Genomic DNA, 20710 nt, shown 5'->3' on the forward strand with positions numbered 1-20710 from the left:
TTTAGTAACATGCTATTTAGGCTCCATGTGTTTGGATGATTTTAGTATTTTTATTGTAACTGATTTCTAGTTTCATGCCACTGTGATCTGAGAAGATACTTGATATGATTTCAATCTTCTTGAATTTGTAGAGACTTAGTTTGTGTCCTAACATGTGGTCTATCTTTGAGAATATCCCATGTGCTCTTGAGAAGAATGCATATTCTGAAGCTTTGGAGTGAAATGTTCTGTAAATATCAATTAATTCTATCCGATCTAGTGCATCATTTAGAGTCTCTGTTTCCTTGTTAATTTTTTGTCTAGAAGATCTATCCAGTGATGTCAGTGGGGTGTTAAAGTCCCCTACTATGACTGTATTGCTATCACTCTCTCCTTTAAAGTCCATCAAGGGTTTTTTTATATACTTAGGTGCTCCTGTACTGGATGCATATATGTTAACAAGATTTATATACTCTTGATTGATTCTTTTAGTATTATGCAATGCCTTTCTTTGTCTCTTGTTATGGCCTTCATTTTGAAGTCTATTTTGTCAGATATAAGTACTGCTAACCCAGACTTTTTTTCAGTTCCATTTGCTTTGAATATTTTTTCCATTCCTTCACTTTAAGTCTGTATAAGACTTTTGTTCTAAGGTGGGTCTCTTGTAGACAGATTATATATATGGGTCCTATTTTCTTATTCATTCAGCTACCCTGTGTCTTTTAATTGGAGCATTTAGTCCTTTTACATTTAAGGTTATTATTGATAGGTACTTACTTACTGTCATTTTTTTTCCTTTACAACTTCCTCTCTTTCTTGATTTCTTCTTCTTAAAGCACTCATTTTAACATTTCCTGCAATGCTGGTTTGATGTTTATGTACTCTTTTTACCATTTTTTATCTGGGAAGCTCTTAATTTTACCTTCCATTTTAAATGATAGTCTTGTTGAATAAAGTAGTCTTGGTCTCTGTTTTTCATTACTTTGAATGCTTCATGCCACTCCCTTCTGGCCTGAAGTGTTTGTTGAGAAATCAGTTGACATGCTAATGGGTACTTCCTTGTAGGTAACTTTTTGTCTCTCTCTTGATGCCTTTAAGATTATTTTTTGTCTTTAATGTTTGTAATTTTTATTATGATGTGCCTTGGAGGGGGTCTCTTTGGGTTCATCTTAATTGGAACTCTGCTTCCTGAACTTGTGTGACTTCTTCCTTCAGTAGATGGGGGAGTTTCCTGTCATTATTTCTTTAAACAGGTTCCCTATTTCTTGCTCACTTTCTTCTTCTTATGGCACCCCTATGATGTGGATGTTGTTATGTTTCATATTGTCCGAAAGTGCCCTTAAATTATCTTCTTGCTTTTTAATTCTTTTTTCTTTTTTCTGCTCTAATTGGGTGCTTTTTTATACCTTGTCTTCCAAATCACTGATTTTGTCTTCTGCCTCATTCAATCTACTTTTGAATCCTTCCAGTGTGTTCTTGATGTCAGATATGTTATTCTTCATTTCTGCCTGATTCTTATTTATGTTTTCTGTTTCTTGTTTCATGATGTTGTAGTTTCCATTAAGTTTCTTGAAATTCTCACTAAGTTCCTTGAGCATCCTTATAACTATTACTTTGAACTCTATATCTGATAAGTTACTTGCCTCCATTTCATTTAGCTCTTTTTCTGGAGTTTCCTCCTTTTCTTTCATTTGGGTGTTGTTTCTTTGTCTTATCATTTTTGCTGACTCTTTGTATTTGTTTCTAAAAAATATGGAACGCTTCATGAATTTGCATGTCATCCTTGCACAGGGGCCATGCTAATCTTCTCTGTATCTTTCCAATTTTAGTATATGTACTGCCAAAGCAGCACCCCAGTCCATTTTTAAGACCCAGAAAAAGCACCAGACTCAGGAGACCTGAGTTCCAATTCTGGTTCTGCCACTAACTACCTGGGAAACCTCAGTCCCTCTATTTGGTGTCTCCTGCCCTCAGCTTTACCTCTGGAAAAGGATCAGGCTTGGACAGGATGACTTTCAAGTTCCCCCTCAGCTCTGCTCTAGGCCGCCCCACATCCTCTGGTTGTGTATGTATGTATGCCTGGGACAGGGCCCAAGTAATTCCTAAAGGGTCAAACGATTAACCATTGGGCTGGGTCAGTTCCAGAAAAGACTCAAAAATTAACCTTGTTACTCCTGTTTTCCCTTTTAATCTTTACCATGTGCAACTCTGATGAGGCATCATTTTTCTCCTGACTCCATGGTCCACCTGACCCTTTTCCCAGAGCACTCCACCCCACCCAACTCCCCCTCCCCACAACTAAACTTAGCCAATCCTCACTTCCTCCATGAAACCTTTTCTGACTCCCCAAGGCCCTACAACCACAGCCCTCTGACCACCTCACTATACTGTACTATATCCCAGGGTAAGGTGCTTAGCACTGACTGTGGGGGGTTGTAGTGACCTCTCCCATGGGTACTTCTTCCTACTTGGATACTCCCCCTAGGAGTTCAAACTGTGCTGTGTTCAACTTTTTATCCTGTGTACATATTCATTGTTCAGGATGTCTGAATACTTGAAATGCCTTCACCAAGCTAAGAAACAAGCCCTGACCACTAGGAAAAGTTCTTAACTCTTCAAAGCGCCTATAAATTATCTTTGCTCCCTGATCCTCACAGGAACCCTGTGGGACAGGCCAACCACTTAACTAGTGTGAATCACTTAACATAGACATGAAGCAATTTCCTTAAGGCCATGTGACAAGTTGGTGGTAGAGCCCAAACCATGCCAGAGTTATTGCCTCCGGATCCTGGGCTTTTGGTGTGGCAGCACACAGTGAAATCACAGCCTTGCCCCCTTTTTAAGAAACTGCAGCCTGGGACCAACCCTATAACAACATGTGAACATACACACACACACTTTATAAATACCTTCACACAGGCTCCACTCTGCTGTGACTTCACCCCTTTACACTCTAGGTTTGTTTTTCTCCCCTCTTTTATCATCATTCTCTAAGGGAATAAAAGCCTAGAGCAGTTTCCAGATTAATACATTTTCTCCAAGAGATTATAAGGGGCCAGGAGATGCTGAAGTTGATCCTACTTGCTCTGGCTTGCTCCCCTAAGCCCCTGCCCTTCTTCCCCTGTGCACCACCTTGCTTAGCATGGAGAACAGAGGAGTGAAAGCTTCGCAGTGTGGGCAAGCATCCCAGCTCACAACTGGGAGATGGGCTTCTCAGCCCAAATATTATCTTTGCCCTGCCCTGCATCCATGGAGCCATATTCTCTCTTCATAGCCACCACGTTTGCTGTTCAGTAGGGTCATTCAGGAATCTATAAATGTATACACATATTCATATGCATATGACTAGCAGGTACATTTATGTTATTGTGTTTAGTGTGAGTGTGTGTGTGTGTGTGTGTGTGTGTGTGTGTGTTATAGGCATACTATAAGCATTCATGGGTATCTACAGGTACCCTCCTCAAAATGTATACACATGTGGATGAATATGTGGGAGAACATAAACATTTTTCACTCACTATTCACCCATCAGTCCAAGGAAGGTGTACCGGTGCTGCAGGCATTCTGCAAGGTGCTGGGAGTAAATAAGAGAAAGCATATGGATGGAGTTACTCCGGGGTACATGAGTGGTAGGTGTGTTTTCCAGTACTATGTAGGTGTCTATGAAATCACTGTACATATGTATGTATACATCAGGGCCCACGGTAAAGTAGGGAAGTTTCTGACTACATAAGTATGGTCACATCTTTTCAGTTGATACTGAAAGATGTTGCTGTGTTCTCTCCCTTAGGCAATAGAGGCATCCCCTGCTCACCGCTCTGCCAGGGTGGAAGCCTAGGGTGCTGGGTCCCCCCCCCCCATTGTTCCAGCCACTCCACCCTCCCCACCCATAGGAAGCAGATCCAGCATTTCCTGATAACAGGGCACCAAGAGTCCAGGCCGCTGGGAGCCACCTGAGCTTCACGTGGTTTTATGGTTTCACAGTTAATGTTTGGCCCTGGGTTATTTCTACTCTAGGAGGTAAGCCAGAAGAGGCAGGGAAGAGATGGGGGCAGGGGAGATAAGGTGCTAGGTCACCTGCAGGAGGCACCTGCCCTGGCAGCCGCTTTTGGCACCACAATGCCAGCAGGATTCCAGGTCCTACCAAAGGAGGGAACCAGCCAAACAAAAGAGGGCAAGAGCTCCTGGGTACAAGGATGGAAACGAGAACCCTCCCAAAATGTCCCTCAGAAGGCCGGAATCCTCTCTGCAGCCTTCGAAGGGGTCCAGGAAATTCTCTACCAACACGTCAGCCAGTCTCGGCTTGATCACCTTCAACGACACGAGGAGCTCGCCAGCTCCAAATGCTCTCAAATTTCTGCTTTTTACTGGAACATAAATCTACCTCCTAGCAAATTCCATTTATTGGTCCTACTTTCCCTCTCAAAAAAGATTAATCTTCCTGGAAATAACCACCCTTTGGTTAATGTCTCCAAAAAGTCCCTATTTCAAATGCTAATATATAACCTGGGGAAAATACAGTATTACTTTATAGCTTATTTGAGTACTTTTCTTTCCCACTGGAAGTCTTTAAATTCCTTAAGAGTAGGGAGATTATATATACAGTCGACCCTTGAACAACACAGGTTTGAACTGCATGGGTTCACTTATACATGGACTTTTTTTTCAATAAATACTGTAAATGTATTTTCCTTATGATTTTCTTAATAACATTTTCTTTAGTTACTTTACTGTAAGAATACAGTATATAATACATGTAACATACAAAGTATGTATTAATCAGCTGTTTGTTATTGGTAAGGTTTCGAGTCATCAGTAGGCTATTAGTAGTTAAGTTTTACTGGAGGCAGCCGATCGTTATTATGTTTCTCTCTTCATGTTTCTGTTTCCTTCTCCCTTCCTCTCTCTCTAAAATCAATAAAAACATTTTTAAAAATAAATAAAGTTATACATAAATTTTTTACTGTGTTAGGGGTCAGTGCCCCTAATTCTCAAGTTGTTCAAGGGCCAACTATATATATATAATGTATATATTATATATATACTATGTATATATTTTATGTATATATATTATGTATACACTTTGTACATATTTTATATGCATATATTATGTGTGTATATATAATACATTTTATGTGTATGTACTATGTATATATTTTATACATATACTATTTACATGTTTGTGTGTATTTTTGTATATACCACCATTTAATTAATGTTTACCATATCAGTCACCATGTTCAGAGTTTAGACTATCTTATTTAATCTCCACAACACTATAGAATATTATTATTATTTCCATTTTACAGAGAAGAAAACTAAGAAGTTAAATACCTTGAGTGAAGTCTCCCCACCAATGAGTAGAATTCAAACCCGATTATTCTGCCCTGGCTGGTTTGGCTCAGCGGTTAGAGAGTCAGCCCATGGACCAAAGAGTCTCAGGTGCGATTCTGGTCAAGGGCACATACCTCGGTTGCAGTTTGGTCCCCGGCCCTAGTTGGGGTCATACGGGAGGCAACCAATCCATATGTCTCTCTTGCATCGATGTTTCTCTCTCTCTCTCTCTCTCTTTCCCTCCCACTCTATCTGAAGATAAATGGAAAAATATCCTCGGGTAAGGATTAAAAAAAAAAAAATACTAGATTATTCTGATTTTAGGCCTATCCTATTAAGCACTACACTGTAATCTTTCATATGCTTTGGCTAGAGTAAACTGAAATAAATGCTAGAGGAGTTCTTTATTTAATTAATAAACTAACCCATTCATTCCCAATAACACTTCAGTATGGGCAAATTTTCACATCAGTTGGCTGCATCTGGAGTGCGTGAAATGTAGGAAAAATAAAATTACATGGGAGGACCAGAGATAGACTGGGGCCTGGGCCACATCCCTGGAACACAGGGTCTCTTGACTTCAAGGTCTCCCCAGCATAGCTGGGGAGGGAGACACAGGAAAGGAAACATGATGGGCATCTGCACATTCCCCAGAATCACTCTTCATCTGAGTCCATGCAAAGAATCTGAGACCTTTGTATAGAATGCCTTTCTTCCCCATTTCAGCCTCTCCTCCTTCAAGACCCAGCTCCAATGTCCCCTTTTCCTGGAAGCTCAAGCTACCCATTCTTTCTCTCGAAGCAGAATTATTCCTCCTTCAGCCATGTTCCCACTGCACTTCATGCTCAGTTATAACACACATCGCATCATATTGCAACAACAAGTTTATCTCTCTCTCTAGACTATGAGTTTCTCAAAGGCTGAGCTTTATAGTCTCAGGGCCTAGCGCAGAACCTTGCAGAGATGACACTCGGAAACATATATTGGAAGTGAGTCAGTGAGTGAGTGAGTGAGGGATTGGAGAAAATGAGAGCCATCTTACAGAAAGAACTCCTGAGCCCAAACCAGACTAGGGGTTGGTACCCCACAAATGGCATGCAGTGCATCATCACTATCACGCTCCTACCACAAGGCTTGGAACAGCAACCACCTCCTCCACAGCCAGGGTCCACAGACCTACCCCGGTGAGAACTGAAGTGTGAATCATCTGCCACCTAACACCCTTTGCCTTAGGGAGACCAGCCAGCCCGTCTCCCACCCTTCCTCTAGCTGTGATAGAACAAGAGGGGCCAACCCAGTCTATCTAGGACTCAGAGGGAGAGTCTAGGAAACTCTGGAGGCTGAGAAATGGAAAGTAACTGGGAATGATTGGGCAGTGGACAGAAGAGTTCAAAGTGGACAGATGTTATACTGGGAAAGCTCCAGATAAACAAACAATAAGGAATCTGTCAGGGAAAAGAAGAGTTATCCAAGGCACAGTTGTTATCCTTGGGAATGATGCAGCCAACAGACAAGGCCCAAAGCCAGAGGCAAGGACTGGGATGAGGTCAGGTAGAAAAGGGGTCACCAGGACACATGAGACAAAAAGGGCTCTTAGACTGCATGTTAAACATGTAAGTCTACCTGTTTCCAAGAGCCCTTTAGTGAACTCCCACAGGGCAAGGTTTTCATATAGCGCCTGGGGGGAAATTCAGCAAGCTCAGATCAAGAGAATCTCAGAATATGCCACAGGCACATCTAAGAAACTCCCCTGGGTGATACAGTTCTTCCCATTAGGGCTTGATTCTATCCAAACAGAGCATGATTCAGCTCAAGAAAAGAGTGGAATGCATGAAAAACACATGAAAAACAGCTCAGCATCACTAGCCATTAGGGAAATGCAAATCAACACCACAATGATATACCACTGCATACCCACTAGGATGACTGTAATCAGTTAATCAATACCAAGTGTTATTGAGGATGTGGAGAAATCAGAACTCTCATTCATTGCTGGTGGGAATGTAAAATGGTGCAGCCAGTGTTTGGTGGTTCCTCAAAAAGTCAAATATAGAATTATCATATAATCCAGCAATTCTACTCCTAGGTATATAACCCGAAGAGTTGAAAACACATCAACACGAAAACTTGTATGTGAATATTCAAGTTGCACAATAGCCAAAAGGTGAAAACACCCAAATGTTCATCAAGTGATGAAAGGATAAACTAAATGTGGTCTATCCACACAATGAATTGTGATTCAGCTATAAAAAGAAATAAAGTACTGCTACACACTGCAACATGGATTATGCAAATATTATGCTGAGTGAAAGAAGAAAGATACAAAGGCCACATATTCTGATCCTATATATATGAAATGCCAATAGGTAAACCCACAGAGACAGAGAACAGATCAGTGGTTGTCAGGGACTGAGGGGGGAAGAAATAGGGCCTGACCACCAATGGGTGCATGTTTCCCTTTAAGGTGATAAAAACGTTTTAGAACTAGATAGAAGTGATGATTGTACAACAATGTGAATGTATTAAATGCCACTAAATTGCCCTGGCCAGTTTGGCTCAGCAGTTAGAGCATCAACCCACGGACCAAAGAGTCGCGAGTTCGATTCCAATCGGTTTCTGTTCGATCCCGGGCCTTGGCCGGAGTCATGTGAGAGGCAATCAATTGAGTGTCTCTCTCACATTGATGTTTTTCTCTCTCTCTCTCTCTCTCCCTCTTTCCTCTCTCTTTCTCTCTCTCTCTCCCCCCTCCCACTCTATCTGAGGATAGATGGGAAAATATCCTTGGGTGAGGATTAAAAATAATAATAATAAAATAAATGCCACTAAATTATATACCTTAAATAGTTAATTTTATGTTGTATGAATTTCACTTCAATTTTAAAAAAAGAAGACTTGGGTTATCAGGGCCTCTTATGTAACTCTTCATAGGCATTGCCTTCTTCATCGAGGTGGACACCAGACCTCTGCCTAACGAAGTCAGGGAGTCATCACTAGGGATCTTTACCAAATGGGCCAACCACTGATGCAGAGCGCCCCTCATGACTCCCCTCCTTTCCACCTCAGCAACTCTCTCTCTGCTTAGTAAGGCCACTGGTGCCCCTAGAGCCCTCGGAGGTGTCAGAGCAGGAAATCAGTAATGGGGCAGCTCTTTAGTGCTGACCTTCCTTTGAACTCACTGGGTGGCTTCTTCACAGGTTTGCCCATTCAATAATTTACCAGCCTGCCAAGGCCCCAGTCCTATTAAAGGGGCCTGAGCTGGTGAGGAAAACTCTCTGCTCTCCCACAATAATGACCATTTAATGATTGTCTACTATGGGCCAGCACAGTATCTGACTTAATTATCATTTTTAATCCTCACAATAACCCTATAAGGTAGATATTATCAGGACCACAGTAGGACTTTTGTGGATGCAAAGTACTGTTACCTCATGGGTCCCTTCCTCAACAAAAAAATGTTAAACATTAGCCCTGGCCAGTGTGGCTCTGTTGGGTGGAGCATTGTCCCATATACCAAAAGGTTGCCAGTTCCATTTTGGGTCAGGGTACATACCTAGGTTGCAGGTTTGATCCCCAGTGGGGCGCATACAAGAGGCAATTGATTGATGTTTCTCTCTCTCTTTCTCTCCATTCCCTTCTTTCTAAAATCAGTAAAAAAACATAGCAAGTGAGGATTTTTAAAAATGTTAAACATTATATTTTATGACTGCATTTGTATCAAGATATTACTATTGTCTTAATGTTGTATATTAAAACATTTTTCTTGACCTAAACATTCACTTTTGTTCTAATTTGAAAAGAAACAACATTTTCATGGGCCTCTGAAAAGATTATGACCCCGAGACACTGAGCCTGATGCATAAGTTGATCTGGATATTATCATCACCATTTCACAGATGACAAAACTGAGGCTTAAATTACAGAGTAAAAAAAGTGGTAGAAGTACATGACTAGTCCACTGACTTCTGACAAGGGTGCCAAGACAACTCAATGAAGAAAGAACAGTGTCTTCCACAAATGGTTCTGAGAAAACTGGATATCCACATACAAAAGAAAGAAATGGACCCCGTACCTCACATCTTATATAAACATTAACTCAAAACGAATCAAAGGACTAATTGTAAGAGCTACAACTATAAAACTCTTAGAAGAAAACATAGATGTAAATCTTCATGACCTTACAGTTCTTAGATATGAAAACTAAAATACAAGCATCCAAAACAAAAAAAATAGGTAAATTAGTATTCATCAAAAGAATTTTTAATTTTGTTCTTCAAAGGATACTTTCAAGAAAGTAAAAAGACAGATCCACAGAATGGGAGAAAAAGTATATTTTAAGAACTCTTAACAACTCAACAATAAAAAGACAAATAACCCAATTTAAAATTGGCCATAGGACTTGAATAGAAATTTCTCCACAAAAGTTATACAAGTGGCCGACAAACATATGAAATGATGCATAGCATTTGTTATTAGGAAAATGCAGACCAAAACCACAATGAAATACCACTTCACACACACTAGGATGGCTTTTTATTTTTTAAATCGAAATAACAAGTGTTAGTAAGGATGTGGCAAAATAAGAAATCTCATTCATTACTGGTGGGACTGTAAAGTGATGCAGCCTCTTTGGAAAATGGCCTAGCAGTTCTTTGAAAAGTTAAACATTGGGTATGACCCAGAAATTCTACTCTTAGGTATATGCCCAAGAGAAATTAAAGTCTAAATCCACACAAAACTTGTACATGAATGTTCACAGCAGCATTCTTCATAATAGCCAAAAGGTGGGGAAAAATGTCTATCAACAATGAATGGATAAACAAAATTATACAATGAAATATTATGCATTCATAAAAAGGAATGAGTATTAACACCTACTGCAACATGGATGCACCATGTAAACATTATACTTAGTAAAAGAAGCCAGACACAAAAGGCCACATAGTATATGATCCCATATATAGTAAACGTCCAGATTAGACAAATCCATAGAGATAGAAAATAGATTAGTTGTTGTCAAGGACTGGGGGGAGGGGAGAATGGGAGTGACTGCTGACAGGTACTGGGTTTCTTTCTGGGGTAATGAACATATTCTGGAATTAGACAGTGGTACTGTTTGCATAACTTTGTGAATTTACTGAAAAAGAAAACAATGAAATTTACATTTCAAAATGGTCACCTTTATGGTGTATAAATCATATCTCAATTTTTAAAAGGAAAAATTAGGGACTTCTGGTCAAGATGGCAGCTTAGGTAAACACGGTATTCGCCTCCACCCACAACTACATCAAAATTACAACTACAAAACAACTATCATTTAGAACCACCTGAAATCAAGCTGAATGGAAGTCCTATAATTACAAAATTAAAGAAGTAGCCACATCAAGACCAGTAGGAGGGGCAGAGGCACAGGTGGGCTGTTCCCACACCCACGTGTGGCAGATAAAAATCAGGAGGGACACCTCAGCTGGGAATGTCCTCCCTGAGGAGTGAGGGGTCTCCCTCCCACACCAGGGCCCAGCTCAGAGTTCCAGTGCCAGGAAGAGAAGTCCCCATCACTTCTAGCTGTAAAAAGCAGTGGGAACTGAGGCTGAAGGAGATTGAGGCTGCTGGAGCCTCAAGTAGTCTCTCTTAAAGGGGCTTCACACGGACTTACTTGGACTTGCTTCCCTTGAGCTCCAGCATAAAACACCCAATCAGATCAGCAAAAAGAAAAAAGAACCCCCCAAAAATGAGGATAGTGTAAGAAACCTCTGGTACAACTTGAAGCATGCCAACGTTCGCATCAAGGGGGTGCCAGGAGGAGAAGAGAGAGAACAAGAAATTGAAAACCTATTTGAAAAAATGACAGAAAACTTTCCTAACTTGGTGAAGGAAACAGACATACAAGTCCAGGAAGCACAGAGCATCCCAAACAAGATGAACCCAAAGAGGCCCACACGAAGACACATCACATCAAAATGCAAAAGATTAAATAAAGACAAAGAGAGAATCTTAAAAGCAGCAGGAGAAAAACAGTTTGTTACCTACAAAGGAGCTCCCATAAGGCTGTCAGCTGATTTCTCAAAAGAAACTTTGCAAGCCAGAAAAGAGTGGCAAGAGATATTCAAGGTGATGAAAAGCAATGACCTACAATGAAGACTACTTTATCCTGCAAAGCTATCATTTAGAATAGATGAACATATCAAGAGTTTCACAGACAAGAAAAAGCTAAAGGAGTTCATCACCACCAAACCAGTATTATATGAAATGTTGAAGGGTCTTCTTCTTGAAGCAGAAGAAGAACAAAAATATGAACAATAACCCTGGCTGGTTTGGCTCAGCGGTTAGAGCATCGGCCTGTGGATCGGAGTCCCGGGTTTGGTTCCTGCTATGGGCACATACAAAAAAAAAAAAAAGAACAATAAAATGGCAATAAATATATATCTATCAACAATTGAATCTACAAACAAAATGAACAAGCAGAACAGAAACAGACTCATAGATATAGAGAACTTTTTGTTGCTTGCCAGGTGGGTGGGGGCTGGGGAGATAGGTAAAAAAGATGACGGAATTAAGAAGTACAGATCAGTTGTTAGACTGATGAACCTCAAAGGGAAGTGGGGAGGAAAGGCAGGATGAGATAAACCAAAGAACTTTTATGCATATATGCATAACTAATGGACACAGACAATAGTGTGGGGAAGGCAGGAGGGGCGTGGAATTGGGGAAGAGGGGGTAATGGGGAAAAAAGAGGGGACATCTATAATACATTCAACAGCCCTGGCTGGTTTGGTTCAGCGGTTAGAGCGTCGGCCTGCGGTCCGGAGAGACCCGGGTTCGGTTCCCGCTAAGGGCGCGTACCTCGGTTGCAGTTTGTCCCCGGCCCTGGTCGGTTGTGCGGGTGGCAGCCACTCAATGTGTCCCTTTCACATCGATGTTTCTCTCTCTCTCTCTGTTCCTCTCTCTCCCTCCCACTCTACCTGAACAAAAAATAGAAAAATGTCCTCAGGTGAGGATAAAATAAATAAATAGATAAATAAATAAATAAATAAATAAATAAATAAATAAATACATTCAACAATAAAGATCATTTAAATATTAAAAATTAATTAAAAATTTTTAAAAAGAAAAATTAATTGTGGTTATGGTTGCATAACTCTGTGAACATACGAAATGCTGTTGAATTGTACACTTTACATGAGTGAATTTTATGGTATATGAATTATATCTCAATAGAGCTATTGTCAAAAAAAATGGTAAGACTACAGTTCAATTCCAGGTTTTTCAGCTTCCAAAACTAATGCTTGTAACCCCTACACCACACTGCGGGGTGATCCCAGAAGGGCTTTACCTCCCTCCTCTCCTCATACAGGTTCCTTTTCCTCTCCCTACTTTGTGCAGCCCTCCGAGCACCAAAAGCTCCAGGCAAGGGGTTGCTTTTTCCTAAGCACATCTTGTCCAAATCAATTCCTCCTCGGTCACTCCCAAGAGCCTACAACCTAAAGCCAAATTTCCCTTACCTGGAGATCCAGGCCTCTCAAGATCTGGTATCACCTTTCTTTTCCTGGGACTTTGTTCCACGTGCCCAGTAGTCTAGCCAAACAGTTCTCTTTGCACTTAACCCGAATCATGTCTTTTCCTGCTGTCCCATGTGCCTGGAAAACCCTCTCTTCACACCTTCCGCTGCAAGGCCAAATCCTACCACATTCTCTGAGTTCACACACACACACACACACACACACACACAGGCATTAAGTTTGCTTTCTCTGTGCTCTCATGGGTCTCTATTTATACCTCCACACATCTGCCCCTGCGTTAAGATATTTGAACATACATCACTTGAGCACAGCTCAGTAAACAACCCGAAGCTCAGGAGAGTGTCTGGCACACAGTGGTGCTCACACCAAACTAACTGAAGTCAATTCAATCTCACCCCAGTCATCTCACTGCTGTTTTTCTACTAAGGGCAGTGTCCCTGCCAACTAGAAACACTACAGGCAGTTTGAACAAGGTATTTAGAATGTTAATGGATGAAAATGGGTTACAGCCACATCTATTTCATGTAAATTATGAGTTTTATGGCCTTGGTTGCCTTGACTACCCAGCTGTTTGTTGGCACACCCTGTTCAGTCCAAGGGGTAGAAATGTTCCCCTGGCAGGGTGATGTCAGCCAGGGGTGATATGAAGGAGATGAGAATTTAGCATCTAAGGTACCAGCACCTCCGAGTCCTTCATAATATCACCATATTGAGACCCTTCCTGACCCTTCCTCAATTCCAACTGAGACAGCCAACAGGTTAGGAAGTCCAGAGGGGTGGGCTAGAGTTCTACTATGAGAAGCTCTCAAGAAGGAGAACAAGAGAGAGCCAGGCCAACAACCCCCCCTCTGGGTGTAACCTAGGATTGCCCTCTTTGGAAGTGCCCTTCAAATTCCTAGCCACTGCTGCCCTCTGGTGTCCCAAGTGGTCACATCTTACAATGTTCCGGGAGCCCTACACACTAGGGCAGCACGTCCAATAGAAATACTGCAATGCAAGCCACAAACGTAATTTAAAAAAAATTTTAGTAGCCACACTTTTTCTTCTTTTGTTGTTAGTAGTTGCCACACTTTAAAAGGTAAAAAATAAGGATGAAATTGATTTTAATAATAATGTTTTATTTAACCCAATATAGCCAAAATATTAACACTTCAACATGTAATCACTATAAACCATTATTAATGAGATAATCTGTATTCTTTTCTCCATGCTAAATCTTCAAAACCTGGTGTGTATTTTACACTTGCAGGACACCTCAATTCAGACAAGCCATATATCAACTGCCCAACAGCCACATGTGGCTAGTGGCTGCAAGGGACAGCACTGTCCCCTGTCCCAAGACAAATATTATCTCTATACAACCTTCTCCCTGAACTTTAGCCTCTTGCCAGCTGTCTGCTTATCATCTCCACTTGCCTAACAGAAATCTCTGTAAGTTCTCCAAACTTGCATTCTCATTTTTCACTGTGAAATCTATCTCCACGACTCAATCAAGGGCATCACCATCCATCTGTTTGCTGGAATTAAAAATCCAGAGTCCTCCTTTTCCTTCATTCCTGCCCCACATCCAAACAGGCATCAAGTTCTTTCCATTCAGCCCATAGTTACATCTGTTAACCTGCCTCCATCATCTTGCCTGGACTATTGCAGTAGTCTTCTAACTGCCTCCACTCCTACCCTCCCACCATCTCACTCCACACCCACACCTAGCAGCAGCCAGAGGGATCAGACCTGTCTCCTGCCCACATCCCTGCCTCAGCTTCCCAATGCCTTCTAATAAAATCCAAACTCCGCACCTAACTTTGCCACACCCTTCATTACCTGCTCCCTGCTCTTCACTGCCCACCACTCTCCCACCAACCACTTGGCTCAAACCTGCTAAACTCATTCCCGCTTCCTGCTCCCTCCATCTGGAATGTTCCTCCTCCAGAGCTTTGCATGGCTGGTTCCTTCTCATCGTTCAGCTTACTCACCACCTTATCTGCCATAGTCCCCTCATTCATAATCATTTTCTATCCCATAATCTTGTTTTTATTTTCTTTATAGCATTCATTACTCCTGGAAATTTGTTTTGTTTGTTTGTTTTGTTTTGTGTCTCCTTCCACTAAATATAAGTTCCACAAGAGAAAAGATTTCCCTCCTATAGTTCATTGCTGTTCTTTTAGCAACTAGAATAGCACCTTACACATAGTAACATGTGAGTGCGTGAGTGAGTGCGTGCGAGTGTGAGTGAGTGCGTGCGTGCATGTGTGCGTGCGTGCTATTCCCTCACTCTGCAACAGTCTCTCCAGTCCACGGTTGGCTCCTTCTCCTTCAGGCTGTGTCACCCGCCCAGAGAGCCTTTCCAGACTTCCCTCCAGTATTTTCTATCTCAGCACCCTCTTTGCTACCTTCATAGCACAATTTTGACTAACAAATTTGTTGACTTTCTTTTGTGTCTTCTTTTTTTGTCTTCCTTTGAATTCTCTGACCACCACTCTATACTCTACACTCCATAAACAGGGGCAACGTCTGGGTACCCAACTTCAAAAAAAGGAGAGGAACTGAGGCAAAAAGAGAGAAGGCCATTGTCCCCAGGGTATGGCTGAGCCTTGTCCATTTCCTTCCCTCCCTCCCTCAGGATCAGCAGAGCCTTCTTCTCAGCCAGGGTCCAAAGAGCCCACCCAAGTTGGGCTGAGGGAGAGTTTCTGACTCCAGAGACCCAGCACCATCCTCCCTCCCCAGTCCCTGCTCTCACTCCCACTGGGCTGGGCACAAGGCCAGGCACTTCATCCCTGTTGCCAGTCCCCATACTGTGGCTGGTCAGAGTTCCACAATGTCCTTTGAAGGACTTCTCCACTTGGAATTTTCCTTCCAGTCAAGTCTCAGGCCTTAGAGATCATGAAGCCCAAGTTCCTCACTGTTCCAGAAGCAGAGAGAGGAGCAGGGACCTGCTGAGGGTCACCAGCCAAGGCCAGAACCCCAGGCTCCTGTGGGTGGAGGTAACAAGCCATGGTCTCCCCTGGGCCATTTCTGCCTCGTCTGCCATCCATGCTCCCCACCTCACATCAGGATGACCACAAGAAGTCTGGCTATACCCTCCTCACACCTGGGTCCTCACTTCTGTAGTCTCATTTTCAACCCAGAGTATGAGGCAGGGTAGGGAAGTAGGTAGTGGGTTACAGAGATTGTTCCCCCACCTGAGAGAGGGGCAGGCTAACACTGAGGCCCAGAAAAGCTACGTGTTTCCCATCAGGACACATGGCAAGGCAGAAGCAACACCAAGAACAGAACCCAGGCCTGGTTGGTGTGGCTCAGTGCTTGAGCATTGACCCACGCACAAAGAGGTCGCCAGTTCAATTCCCCGTCAGGGCACATGCCCAGGCTGTGGGCCTAATCCCCAGTGGAGGGCATGCAGAGAACAATTGATGTTCTCTCTCGTCGATGTTCCTATCTCTCTCCCTCTCCTCTCTCTCTAAAAATCAATAAAGAAAAATTTTTTTTAAAAGAACAGAACCCAGGATCCCCATCTCCAGCTCAGGGCCAGGAAAGCCAGTATCTGGGCCCCGCTGTGCCTCCCTGGAGGAGGGGAGCAGATTAGGCCAAATCCACAGCCTCTCAGGTCAGGTTCCCATCTGCGCAGAAAGGGCTGAACTCCCAGCCCTCCCAGCTCTCCCAGCTGGGCGGCCTGCCACACGGGCCTGGCCCCCTCCCCGCAGCTCTGCGAGCTCCTGGGACACCTGGGTCCTTTCCCTGTCGTTGTCATTTTCCCCCAAGTGCCTGGAAGATCCCAAGTGGGCAGGTCCCTTGGGAGGGAAAGCCAAGGCCTGGGTACCACATGTTCCCTCCCCTCACCAACCCTCCGCTTTGGCCGTGTGCACGCCGGGCACACCAGGACACAGGTGACAAGGGCACCTGGATGGCCCGCCGAGAGGCCCACAGGACACCGAACGACTGAGGGACTGATGGAGAAGCTGTGACCGGCGGCCGTGCGACTCGGCGGCCTGCTGATGGACTGACAGGCTGCGGGGACTGGCTGGCTGGCTGTACTGACTGGTTGGCTGACTAGCGGATTTGCTGCTGAGGGTGTTGCCGCCGGTGTTGCCGCCGGCTGCCAGCCTCTCCGCCTCCGGGTCGGTCACTTCAGGCCCACTCACGGCGCCGCCTCTCACATCGCCAACAGGTTTCTGAACCAAAGCGCCCGGAGCTGGGTGGCGGCCACCGCTCTCTCCAAGGGCCCCTGCGCTCGCGGCGCCACCTGGCGGCAGCGCTCGGAAGGGCGAGGGACGCGGGGCGGGGGACGCGGGGCGGGGCCGGTGCTGGTGGGCGGGGGTAACGTGGAGAGCCCGGAGCAGCGGGAGGGTGGGGAGAAGCTCTCCAGCACCCTGTGTTCCCGACTTCGCCTCTCTCCCCTTCTGTTTTGTTCGCCTCTAGGGCCTCCGCCTTCTCCTCTGTAGTCGGAGTGGACGGGTCCCTTCCGGAGCCTGAGTCGCGCTGTGGACCTGAGGGCGGGAGAGAAGTTCCCGCTTCCCTTAGACCCCTTGGCATCCTGGCATCCTGAAGGTTCCAAGGCCCGGCAGGGGCGGGGTACGGCGGGGCCCTCTCGGGTCGGGTTGGCGGCAGAGCTCCGCAGGGGTGGAGGGCCTCAGAAATCCTTGATGACTCTGAAGGGGCCTGGGGAGCCTGCGGGAGCAAGGTGGAGGCAAGGGCCTCTGCAATTTAAATTGTTTCTGTTTCTGGGCCCAGAATTGCTTCTCCTCTGCCCCCTCCTTCCTCCATCCAGCTGGACCTCAGCAGCTCACCTGCCTTCCGAAGGGTCTGTCTGGAGCGTGGTGAACATCGGCGAGCCCCCTAGGTGGCAGTAAAGGCCCAAGAAAGTGATCGCAGAATGCCCAATGCCAGAAAGGCTGGGAAGGATAGAAACACTTCACCGAGGGGGGAACTGGGGTCCAGGGCGCAGGACTGGCTGCCACAGGAGGAGAGGAGGCGAGGCAGAGAGAAGAGATGCTAACAGGGAGAAGCCGTAGAAAGTGATGGTTCAGAGCATAGACGCACTCAGATTTGTCTTCCAGATAGTGTGACTCTGGGAATCTCCTCACCTCTCTGACGCTATCTCCTTACCTGTAGAATTAGGGACAAGCAGCGCACCTACCTCGCAGGATGTTTTGAAGATTAAGAGGTTGTGTGGAAATCACTTAGTGAAGTGTGTGACACATAGTAAGCGCTCAGTAAATAGCCACATTAATAAAAGTAAAGCAACATTCACAGGCCACCAAAACCATGTCTGGTTGGTATCTGGGTGTGATGGTCTCTTGACAAATTGGCTGTTACAGTCCCCAGTTATTCAATCAAACACTAATTTAGATGTTGCTGGTGATGGCATTTTACAGATGCAATTAAGGTCCATTATCATTGACTTTAAGGGAGATTATCCCAGATCATGTGCATGGGCCTAATTCAATCAGTCAAAAGGCTTTAAGATCAGAGCCGAGGCTTCCCTGGTGAAGAAGAAATTCTGCCTGTGGACAGCAGCTTCAGCCCTTGGCAAGAGTTCCAGCATGCACCTCATGATTTCAGACTTACCTAGTCACTCCCACAATCGCATAAGTCAACTCCCTGCAAAAAAAAGAGAGAGAAATCTCTTGATATTCATTTCCTACTGGCACTATTTCTCTGCTTGAAGCCTGACTGATACATAGAGGAAATGAGAGATGTGTATGTGGGTGCACACACGCATGGCCTGAAATCACAGGGCCCAATCTTTGTGTTTATTCCCTCCTTTTTAAGCTCAGGGTGGTTTGTGTCTTTCAGAATCTTGTAGTTGGAGGCTGTAGCAAAACCATGGTTGATTAATGGTAGGGCTGAGGTTAGAGCTAGGATGGCCCTAGCACAGGCCTCTTAGTCGTTTCCACAACCCCTGTCCCCAGGCTTAGGCCTCGGGGATGCAACCTCCTTGTCTCCAGACTTTCTCTACAGCTCTCTTTTCCCAAGGGAGGCCATGCTCATCCTCCTCCCCTTGCAGCAGGTGTAGGATTGGGAATGAGGGGTACAAACCATGCTGTCTCCTGGGGAGTCATCTGGTGAGGAGGAGGCTTCTCCCTCAGCCACTTGGTCCATATGTCGCTGTCGCCAGCCTGTCCCGCCTCCATCCCACAAGCTGTGTCCTGTGCACACCCCCATCTCTTGCACTCCCACCCTAATTCTAACAGTCGCTAAAATTCATCAATTACATTTCATTTCACTTTAGCACCAACCTATGGGGCAGAAGTTAATACTGTCATTATCCCCATTTTGCAGAGAAAACTGAGGCACAGAAGTGTGTTCTCAGCCTCCCACCTGTTCCTCCTCCTGGGGAAACAGACTTAGGCAGAACCTTAAAGATCAGTCAAGAACACCTGTGGTGGAGAGGAAGCCGCTATGATGAGGCTGAGGGGTCTCATCCCTTCTCAGGCCCTCTGGTTACTCCTCAGCATAAATGGTGGTGGTAAAGATCAAGGAAGTGACTGGCCTGAAAGCACTCGGCTTCCCTTCCTTCCTCCCTTTCACTAGGAAACTGGGGAGGCTGTTAAAATGTGGTCTGGTGGAAAGAGGGTGGGCTCAGGGGTCAGGAAGTCCTTGTCTGAGGCCTGGTGTGGACCCTTGCAAACTGTGAGGACTTCAGCAAGTTCTGGAACTGGTCTGAGGCTGTTTCCTCATCTGTGGGATGGGCTCCTGTGAGGACACGAAAGCAGCTGGTACTCTTTGGCACTGAGGCCTCAGGTCTGCCACCTGTGAAAGTGAAGCTGCCATGCATCCCTTAGTCCCAGTGCTGCCCTGCTTCCTCATCTGAGAGAAGACCAGTCACCACCCCCCAAGTCACTCATGTCATCCTGAGTCCTTCCTTACCCTCATCCCCCATCTAGTCCTTCAGCAAATCCTATCAGCTCCACCTCCCAAATATATCCACCGTGTCCCTTCATTTTATTGCCACCACTCAGGTCCCTGCCACCCAATCTCCCTCCTGGGCTAATTGCTCTTCCACTCTGCCTCATGCAACAGCAAGGATGAAACTAACGTACAAACAGGATCATGTCTCCTGTGCTCAACACATTTCCCTGGGGCTCTGGCCTCCAAGGCCCTGTATGGCCTGGTCCCTGCCTGGTCCCTGCTACTGTCTCCAGGACCCTCATTTACACCTGGCTCTCTCCTGCTGTCTACTTGGCCTCATTTCAGCTCCTGGTACTCTGCACACTCCCATAGTACATGCTGTTCCCTCTGCCAAAACAGACTTCTCCCCCACTCCACCCTACCCTCTTTAGTTAACTCTTCTCCTGCCCAGGCTGCTTCTGGTACTTTTGTTGAACACGTCTCTGGCATTCTGTGTCTTCCCTTCCAAGCACTGCACTCAGTCTGCACCACAGCATTCACTGGATGGCTGCAGGAGTACCCTCGGCCCCACCACACACATGACTGAGCTCCATTAGGACAGGGACCCAGGCTGGTTTTGCTACTGTGGCATCCTGGTGCTCGCGCACAGGAAGTTGAATCAATGCTTATTGAGGTGAGGGAATGAGGCAAGGCACCTTCCTGATTATGCCCTGGTTTACTTGAGAAGGCCCCGTTTTCACCTGTCATCCCAGCATAATAATAATGATGTCCTGGTTCACTCTCAAGTGTCCCAGTTTGGTGACATATTATATGGTCAACCTAGTTATTGGAAAGAAAGGACAGTGGTTTCACCCGAGGGCTTCTGCTCTTTCCCATCTCCATGCTGGCATCTACCTTTCTCCCTATAAGCCCAAAGCTTTTTCTTCTTGCTCCTGAGATATTTTTCTTTTTTTAATATTCTCCATGCCTCCAACCCTCAGAAATATATAAGAATTCTATTTGCCCATTTCACTGTAGAAATGTCCTCCTGGAGG

General features: G+C 44.8%; 1 non-coding gene across 1 annotated transcript; it reads right to left on the reverse strand.

Moving 5' to 3' along the window:
• Positions 1-1725: 1725 nt before the first annotated feature.
• On the reverse strand, positions 1726-1831 carry LOC118640441. The gene has a single exon (XR_004961365.1). It is a non-coding gene; the product is annotated as a U6 spliceosomal RNA (small nuclear RNA).
• Positions 1832-20710: the final 18879 nt, after the last annotated feature.

The sequence above is a fragment of the Molossus molossus genome, unplaced genomic scaffold, assembly GCF_014108415.1.
Source record: "Molossus molossus isolate mMolMol1 unplaced genomic scaffold, mMolMol1.p scaffold_m16_p_22, whole genome shotgun sequence".
In the NCBI taxonomy this organism is placed as follows: domain Eukaryota; kingdom Metazoa; phylum Chordata; class Mammalia; order Chiroptera; family Molossidae; genus Molossus; species Molossus molossus.